The 10,166-nt window shown below is 47.0% G+C and overlaps 1 pseudogene; it reads right to left on the bottom strand.

The window, feature by feature from the left end:
* Positions 1–6,880: 6,880 nt before the first annotated feature.
* LOC123634875 lies at positions 6,881–8,772 on the bottom strand (annotated as a pseudogene).
* Positions 8,773–10,166: the final 1,394 nt, after the last annotated feature.

Here is a 10,166-nt window from a genome sequence, read left to right as displayed (position 1 = left end):
CCTCCCCTTGGTCTGGCGCCCTCACCCTCAGCTCAGCCCAACGCATCCGGCCAGTGTGGGTTTGGGAATGGAATGTCAGGGATGAGGGGGTGACACGTTGGGGCCAGACCACGAGGGGCCTCAGAGGCTAGACAGAGGCGCCTGGGCTCGTCCTCTGGGTCGTGGAGAGCCTGGGGCAGGGGCAGACCAGGCCTTCGGACAGAGGGAGAGAGTCTGGGGGTCAGAGAAGGGAGGGCTGGGGCAGTAGGTCCAGGGGGAGTGTCCGCCTCTGACCTGGGCCCCCCTCCCGCTCCCTGCAGCCGTCCTGAGCTCCTGCCGGGGGATGCAGGGATGGTCCAGCTGAGTCCTGGGCTTGGTGGGGCGGGGGACAGCTCACGCTGTGGCGTCCGTGGGCCTGGACTGGCTGTACCACGGAAGCTGGGGGGCCACGGCGGGGCTTGTGCAGAGCTCCAGGTGAGTCCTTCCCCTCTCTGGGCCCTGGGCCCTCATCAAATAGGAACACTGCCAGCCAGTCCCAGGCTCAGAGGAAGTGGCCCACGCAGAGTGCCTGGTCTCACGGCAGGTCTCAGTAGATGTCAGTTCCCATCTCTGCAAGGGCACAGCCATGTGACGGGGACAGACAGGCTCCTGGCCCTAGTGGGCAATTTTTTGGAGTCCTGTTTCTGTAGCCTCGTTGCTCTAGGGTGGTGTGCGCCGGGGCTGGGATGGAGCTGGACGGGGAAGGAGGCAGGGCCCGGGCTGAGGAGCTGGAATCCTGGCTGGGAGCTGCAGGCCCCACATGGGGCACCACCTCCGAGAGGCCACCTGGTGTGCCCCAGGCAGGGCTTTCCTCGCTGTCCCCTCCGCCCCTGTTCTTCCCTCCGGCAAGGCACTGGCCGGACTCATGAACCTGGTGGTCAGTGTCGGGCCTCACCTGCAGCCCGCCCTGCTCTGGGACTCCCGCTCAGCCTGTGTGCAGTGTCCCCTCATCTCCTGCTGCCAGCGTCGTGGCTTCCACATGCCTTTCTCCTTCTTTCCTTCCTTTCTTCTCCTCCCCCACCCCATCTTCCCTCACTTCCTCTTCTCCATCACCTCCGTCTTTGCAGTCACCTCATCTTTTCCTTCATCCCCTCTTCTCTGTCACTTCTGTCCTCTCACTCTCCTTTGTCACCTCCCTCCTTTGTCAGCCTGTGGGGAGCCCTGTGGGACCCCACTCTTTCTGTCTTCCAGCCCCCGACAGGCGGGGCTTCCCTGCTGCACTTGGAATGGGGCAGGTGCTGCCCTCTGGCCTGAGGGCCCCTGCTCTGTCCCTGGACACCTGCTGTCCCTGTCCCCAGGCCTGGGCTGTTGTCACTGCAGAGATATCAGGGGCAGCCTCAGTCATGCTTGTCCTGGAGCATCTTGGGACCCAGGTTGTGGAATGAACATCTGGGCAGAGTGAGTGCAAGGCCCATAGATGTGTGTGGAAGCAGAGTCAGTGTGGTGCTGAGAAGAGTCCTGGCACCCCCAACCCCCTTGCCCTTTCCCGCCTCCAGCACAAAGGCTAGAAAAGCTAGACGGTCACTTTGAAGCTTCCCTGAGAGTTAGAAGTGGGCACCTGACAACATTCTAGCTAATTAGACATAAATGGAAATGTGAAGGAACATTTCCAGGAAAGTTTTTTGATTTCCTGTTACAAGGCAGTGCTGCCCCAACCCTAACCATAGCCCTAACCCAACCCCTAATCATAACCCTAAACCCTAACCCTAACCCTAACCCACAGCCCACGTGACCTCCACGTGACCTTCAGGTGACCTCCACGGGACCTTCACGGGACCAGCCACCTGACTACATGACTGGCCACGTGACCATTTCACAACCATTGACCCTGACCCAACCCTAGCCATAGGGCTAACCCTAGCCGTAACCCAAACCCTAGCCCAAACCCTAACCATAAACCCTAAACCCTAACCCACAGCCCACGTGACAATTACGTGACCTTCAGGTGACCTTCAGGTGACCCCCATGTGACTTTCACATGACCTCCACGTGACCAGCCACGTGACCATGATGTTGGCCACGTGATCATTTCACAGCCTTTGACCCTGACCCAACCCTAAACCTAGCGCTAACCCTAGCCGAAACCCAAACCCTAGCCCAAACCATAACGATAAACCCTAAACCCTAACCCTAACCCTAACTCACAGCCCATGTGACCTCCATGTGACCTTTCAGGTGACCTCCACGTGATCGTCAGCCACGTGACCATGTGACCGGCCACGTGACCATTTCACAGCCAGTGACCCGTGATGGAAAGGTAGCCAATGCCATGTGCTTCTGTAACAGGAAGATCCAGCCTACCTGAAAGCGAATGGACAGCTTCTCTGAGGACGGGCTCCTGGAGCTGAGGTCCGGAGCAAGAATGTAGAAGTATTTTGTAATCTTCATTTGCATCTCCCTGCTGAACAGTGACGTTGGGTGCTGTTTCGTGTTGGACTCTTTTGGTCTGTGTAAAGTGCCTGTTTAACTCTTTTGCCCATTTTTAAGTTGGGAGGTCTGTCTTTTTCCTATTGGTTTGTGGAGGCTACTCAGGAAGCGAGTGCTCTATTGGCTCTATATTTTGCAAATATCTTCTCTTAATCTCTTGCTTATCTGTTCACTCCCTTAATGTTGTCTTCTGATGGATGGCGGTTCTTCATTTTAATGAAGTTCAATTTTTTAATCTTGTAAGGTGCTTATTTTTCCCTCATTAAGAAAATTTGGCCTCCCCCCATCATACATTATTTTATTTTTTCTTCTGGAATCTTTATTGTTTTGCTTTTTATATGTAGGTATATGATTATGATCCATCCCATATTACTTTTTGTGTACAGGGTGAAGTAGAAGTCAAAGTTCGTATTTTTCCACAGGGAAACCCGGCCAACCCAGTACAGCTCACTGAAAAGACAAGCCTTCCCCTGCAGGGGACGTGGCAGGAGTCAGGTGACTGTGTGTGTGAAGCTGCCACTGGGCTCTCTGTTCTGGGGATGCAGAAACTCTCACTCTGGATGTCTTGCGGCCATTGGCTTGGTGGCAGAGTGCATCCAGGCAGATGTGGAGGATATTAGTGGCAGTCTAGGCAGAGATGTGGTGACCTGGATGAAGGTAGCAGTGATAGAGGAAGAAGAGGATGGATGGTAATATTTTGGAGGTGAAATATTAGGCCACATCAGGGCTTGGTGATGGATTGGAAATGGGTGGGGGTAGGCTGGTGAGAGGGGCTGTCAAAAATCTCTCCAAGGGTGTAGCTTATTTTATTTCATTTTGAGACAGAGTCTCCCTCTGTTGCCTGGGCTAGAGTGCCATGGCCTCAGCCTAGCTCACAGCAACCTCAAACTCCTGGGCTCAAGCAATCCTCCTGCCTCAGCCTCCTGAGTATCTGGGACTACAGGTGTGCTCCACCATGCCCGGCTAATTTTTTTCTTTCTATTTTTAGTTGCCCAGCTAATTTCTTTCTATTTTTAATAGAGATGAGGTCTCACTCTTGCTGAGACTGGTCTCAAACTCCTGAACTCTACCTATCCTTCCGCCTTGGCCTCCCAGAGTGCTAGGATTACAGGAGTGAGCCACCGCGCCTGGCCAAAGGGTGTGTAGCTTTGAGAGGGTTAAATGGCGGTGCCATCCAACATAATCCCTGCTGCCTGGTTTAAACAGAAGAGAGGTTGTCAGGGTGTTAAGTGACTCACAGAATCACTGGGTAGGCTGAAGAAACAGACTTTAAGTTGCAGTTTCAGGAACAGCTCCCAGGGCTAGACCCTCATGAGAACTGCTCTAATCAGAAAGCCACCAGCTCCAGAATCACATCACTGCCACCACCAGGAAGCCACCATTATCGGGAGGCTGCTACTGATGTACCACTCTATGCCTGCTGCAGCCCTTGGCAGTGGAACGAACAGGTATGCGTGTCTTATTCTTGATATCTACCCATCTAGGGAAGCCACTCTTTACTAACTGCGCTGCAGAAAAACGAGATATCTCCACAGCTGTGGGCAGAAATGGCAAAAGCAACAGGAAGGTGGCCTCTATCTCTCTTCCACCTTCTAAATCTTGTGAGAGCGAATCTGATTGACCAAACCTAAATTGCCCGAGTCCTGGCTGCCAGGGGCCCTGGGGTGGCACCCTGGAGGAAGGGTGCTGACCCACTGCGTCCATCACACAAAGTAGGGTGACAGATACCTGTGTTCTTTCTGTCTTTCTTAGCAGATGGGGTGAGTTCTGGAAGGGCAGGGCTCTATTAACCCTTGGGTCTGTCCAGTGACCAGGTAAAGTGTAAGTGCTGGTTAAATATTTGCTGTATGGATTGATGAAACATGTGCTTTTGCTCATGGCCTTGTACGTCACTTAGGATGCTTGTTCAGGTACAGCCAACAGAAAGCCCAATTCAAACTGGTTTAAAAATGCAGAGGATCTATTTGTTTACATGACTAAGAAGGTTAGAGGAGAGTCTGGCATCAGATGAGGCTTGATGAAGCTGCTCAACTGTGTCACCAAGAGCCTGATTTATTGTCATCTCTGTGGTCCAACTTCCTTGACATTGGTTTTATTTTTTTTCTTAATTTCAAATTTAGGACATTATGACTAAATCTATAGACTTGTAACAAACACTGTATATAGTTCTAGATAATAATCTCTACCATTTATTAATTTTTAAGTGTCAGGCACTGTGATGAGCTCTTTATGTAACTTATCTCATTAAATCCTCACATAACCCTTTTAAGTAGGTATTATATAATTTTTCTTTTATAGGTGAGGGAACTGAGGTCTTAAAGAATATTTAGAATTATGAAACTTTACTAGTGTTTCATCAGTCTACAGCTCCTTCCCAGGAGAGGTAATGTGTATGTTATACATATTCACTCATTCACTCATTCATTTTTTCAGGAAGTACTTCTTTTTTTTCATACAGGGTCTGACTCTGTCACCAGGGCTAGAGTGCAGTGGCGTCATCATCGGTCACTGCAGCCTCAAATTCTTGGGCTCAAGTGATCCTCCTGCCTCAGCCTCCCAAGCAGCTGGGACTACAGGTGTGAGCCCCCACGTCCAGCTAAGTTTTCTGTGTTTAGTAGAGACAGGCTCTTGCTCTTTTGCTCTTGCTCAGGCTGGTACATGTACTTCTTTTTTTTTTTTTTTTGAGACAAAGTCTCACTCTGTTGCCCAGGCTAGAGTGCCGTGGCATCAGCCTAGCTCACAGCAACCTCAAACTCCTGGGCTCAAGTGATCCTACTGCCTCAGCCTGCAAAGTAGCTGGGACTACAGGCATGTGCCACCATGCCCAGCTAATTTTTTCTGTATATTTTTAGTCGTCCAGATAATTTCTTCTATTTTTTTGGTAGAGATGGGGTCTTGCTCTTGCTCAGGCTGGTCTCGAACCCCTGAGCTCACACGATCCACCCACCTCGGCCTCCCAGAGCACTAGGATTACAGTCGTGAGCCACCGCACCCAGCCACACGTACTCCTTAAATGCTGACATGTATCAGGCATTTTTTTCATGTTCCAGAGAGCATAGCAGGGAACAAAACAGACTGTAATTCCTGTCCTCATAGATTTCATTTTCTAATGGAGATGAATAGATGATTTTAAAATGAGAAATATATAGTATATTAAAAGATGAGAAGTGCTATGAAAAATAAACAAAACAAAAATAAAATAATAAATGATAAAATAAGACTAATAAAAATCAAACAAGCTGTGGGAAGCAGAAAACCAGTGGTTCTTAATCTCTTTTGTGCCTTGGGACCCTGACAGTCTGGGGAAACCTGAGAACCCCTTCTCAGAATGTTTTTAAATTCAAGAAGTAAAATATATAAGATCACCAAAATATGTAAGATTACAAAGGAAACAAATTATATTAAAATACAGTTTTCAGAATAATGAATAAACAAACATTAGATGGAGTATATACATTTTTAAATTAATACATTAATTAATAAGACAATATATTTTAGATATGGGCAAGTCAAAGTTTTAATTTTGCTTTAAAATGACCCCAGTGAGGGTGGTTGTTGCTTAGCTTTAATAAGAATGTTAAACTGTGAAGTGTTCTCTTTTTTTCCTCTCCCAGGACAGATAATGTGCTGACGCTGTAACAAGGTTACAACACGTGCTTGTGGCTCATCGGGCTCATGAACTGCAAAAGGATCTGCGAGGTGCTCTTTGACTCTCCTCCTTCCACTACTGATTAACAAACCACGTGGACAGGGGGTCCTGGAGAGCAATTAACGTGCCTGGGTTGCCAGTGAGACACCACTGTGCAGTGGCTGGCCATGTGCTGGGCACAGAGCTGCCTGATGTTGGCTGGCAGTGTTGCAGGAGCATCAGATGGAGAGACTTTGATCACATGTATTCAGCTGTAATGTAATAATTACCTTCCTTCTGAGATGTCTGCAACAACTGTCATGTGGTATCTGTGATCTCCACTGGTGACAAAGACACAAGTACTGCTAATGTGACTGCGGTTTGCTACCTATGGTCAGTCAGTCTGCTACCTATAGTCAGTCTACCTACTGAAGAAAACAATAAATTTCAGCCCACGGCTGGTGAAAATAAAGATGCAATTACTTTCCTATATGAGTTCCTGGACCCCTTGAATTCTGTCTGTGGCCCCCAGGTCAAGGATGTAAGTTATTCATCAGCACCCCACCTAGACCTGGGGTTAGGGTTACCCAACTTCAATAGTTGGAAAATTCCCGTATGATAAGAAAGAAGGGAGTAAAAGGCTCCTGGTATCTCATGATTTCTGGTTCATTGGAATAGAAAACAAAGTAAGGTCTGGTACCAAGGCGGAATTAGTCCCTGTTTAGTTGACCCTATAACATTTGGAATTATGTTTGCTGGCTATGGGATCCCAACAGATCTTGAACCATGGGGTGGGAAAGCACCAGGTCAGATTCCTGAGGGCAGGCTGGGCTGCGTCAGTGGGGAACGGCTCCTCCTGCCCCCTTCTGCTGCCATCAACAGCTGAGGCTGGGGTTGGGGAATAAGAGCCCAGAGTCTGTCAGAGGAAGGAGGGTGGAGGCTCAGGCCGCCAGTCCCTGGGAGGAAGAGCTTGTCTCTGCCCCACGGCCCCAAGTGAATCAATGGTTTTTAAAATTGTGGTAAAATATACAAAACATAAAATTTATCGTTTTAACCCTTTCTGAGTGCATAATTCAGTGGTATTAAGTACAGCCACGTTGTGCAACCGTCACCACCACCCATCAACTGCAAGTTTTCATCATCTTGTACACATTAAATAACTCTCCATTCTCCCCTCCCTACTTTCTTTCTCTAAGAATTTGACTACTCCAGAGACCTCGTGTAAGTGGAATCACACAGTATTTGTCCTTTGATGTCTGGCTTATTTCACTTAGTATAATGTGTTCAAGATTCATCCATGTTGTAGCATATATCAGGACTTCATTGCTTTTTAAAAAAAAAAAACAAAAAGTTTATTTAAACAACAAGAGACTTGACTTTAAGGGAAAACTAGGTTTTGTTTTTTTGGAGTAATTTATCCCTACTTAAAAAGAGATTGCCCCTTCATGTAACAGCTCCATACAAAAAAGTTATAAAATTGTCCTTGGTTTTACAATGATAAATGAAAAACATTAAAATTCCCCAATCAAACAAGGCATGCAAGGATTTTTATGGTGTGTGTGTGTGCTTTATTTTGTTTTGGTAAAATAGTGAGAGCAAAAAACTTAACTGGAATGTAAAGATGAGAGCTGAATGAGCACACCACTAGTGGAGGAAAAGGGTATTTTCACAGAACCAGTATTTTTCCCCATCCTGTCTCCATTTGATGTCCACCAAAACATACCACTGGCCATTTAGCAAAAAAAAAAAAAAAAAAAAGCAATATTCTTGCATGTACACCAGTTACTTTATATACAACAGTAAAGGAATGGGGAAATGAAAAATGAAAGCATAGAGAAAACTATACTGTAGCAGGATGCGATAGAACTGAATTGTGGCACAGGGTTCTGGAGCACAGTAGCAGGTTCCCTTTGTAGTAGATACCTCCTATCTGCTGCTGGCACACATTAATTGCATCTTCAGCCTCCATTTGCACCTGTGCAGGTGTGTGCGTTTTATTGATTGGCTGCCTGTCAAATTAGAATCTGAGGCCAGGTGTGGTGGCTCACGTCTGTAATCCTAGCACTCTGGGAGGCCCAGGAGGGAGGATCGCTCAAGGTCAGAAGTTCGAGACCAGCCTGAGCAACAGCAAGACCCTGTCTCTACTAAAAACAGAAAAATTAGCTGGGCATTATGGTACACACGCCTGTAGTCTCATCTACTCGGGAGGCAGGAGGATCACTTGAGCCCAGGAATTTGAGGTTGCTGTGAGCTAGGCTGATGCCACAGCACTCAACCTGGGGTGACAGGGGGAGACTCTGGCTCAAAAAAAAAAAAATCAAATTAGCCAGTCAACTAAAAATAGAAACAAAAAAAAATTAGCCGGGCATGGTGGCTGGCATCTGTAGTTCCAGCTACTTGGGAGGCTGAGGCAGGAGGGTGGCTTGAGCCCAGGAGTTTGAGGTTGCTGTGAGCTAGGCTGATGCCACAGCACTGTAGCCCAGGCAACAAAGTGAGACTCTGTCTCAAAAAAAAAAAAAATCAGAATCTGATCTGCCTCACTGACAAACCCTGCCATTCACAATAGGTTCCCTTTAGTTTACTAAGTGGTGTATGCCTCTTAATCTTAAATTGCACCATGGAACCATCCTCCCCCCACCTTCTAATTAATATGACCATTGTTGTGTCTCAACTTCTTCCTCAGGCTTTTCATTGGCCATGATGAGCACCAGAGTCTCCTCAACTGTCACTTCACAAAGCAGGTCCCAGGTCTGCCTACTCCATCCCTTTCTCAGGCTAAATAATCTTCCACTGTCCCTATACACGCATTTTATTTACATGTTCACTTTTGGCTGCTGTGACCATGCTCTGGACACTGGTGTTCACCTAATCTGTTTGAGTCCCTGCTTTCAGCTCTTTGGGAATATACCTAGGAATTGGGTTGCTGGGTCATATGGCTTAATTTTCAGAGGAATTGCCATAATGTTTTTCCACAGCAGTTGTAGCATTTTACATTCCTGCCAGCAATGGACGTGGATTCCAATTTCTCCACATCCTCACCAACACTTGCTATTTTCTGTTTATTTTATTTATTTATTTTTGATAACAGCCATCCTATAGAAGATGAAGTGGTATCTCCTTGTGAACACCAGCTTTTTAAACCATGGACAGGTACTTTCCCTGAAAGTGCAATGGGCCTGGCTGTGGCTGGAGGACAATTGTCATGGACCCCTCGTTGGGGAGTGAGGAGACTGGCACAGCGAGACCCTGTCCTGGTTTCTGGCTACTTCCTCAGAGGGACAGTTGGTCATGGAGGAATAGAAAACTATCTCTGTACCTCAAAAGACTCCCCTGTCACATGCCCAGGTAAAATGTTTATAGAGAGCCTTCCATATGTCAGTGTAAAAAAAATGTTGGGTCTCAAATGAGGGCTTTCTTTTTACGTCTTGATTTGGCAAGAGAAATTTGAAAAATGCTGAAGATCTTGGAGGTGAGGGGAGTTACAGAGAAGCTGAGGAATGTTTTGGCTGAAAGAAGAGGCTGCCTTAACAAAAAAAAGTTTTTAAATTGTGAACAACTTGGAGAAACTGCACTTTTGTAAGCTGAGGTTTTAAAATCCAAGTAAAGTAACTATTTCATTTTATTTTATTGCACTTTTTGAGACAGCATCTCGCTCTGTTGCCCAGGTTAGAGTGCAGTGGCATCATAATAGCTCACTGCAGCCTCGAACTCCTGGGCTCAAGCGATCCTCCTGCCTCAGCCTCCCAAGTAGCTGGGAGTACAGGCAGGCACGTGCCACCATGCCCGGCTAATTTTTTAAAAAATGTTTTTGTAAAGATGGGGTCTCATTATGTTCCCCAGGCTATAAGTAAGCGTTTTAAAATGCACATTGTCTCATGGTCAAGTGACAGTCTCCTGAGCAAAATTCCCCGACATAGAAACACCATGGTTAGTGTCAACAGGATGATAGCAACCTGAGTGAGAAGTTTCAAAATGTCAGAAATGTTCATTTGCTTGGGAAGCCATCATCACACAAGTGAATTATTAAAGACACTTACCTGGGTCCATTGCTAAGATTACAGACTTTAAGAATGTTTTAATGTTTTGCCATGAA

Source organism: Lemur catta, chromosome 3, assembly GCF_020740605.2.
Source record: "Lemur catta isolate mLemCat1 chromosome 3, mLemCat1.pri, whole genome shotgun sequence".
NCBI lineage: Eukaryota > Metazoa > Chordata > Mammalia > Primates > Lemuridae > Lemur > Lemur catta.
The sequence above is the reverse complement of the archived record's forward strand: the minus strand, read 5'-3'. Positions and strand labels throughout refer to the sequence as shown.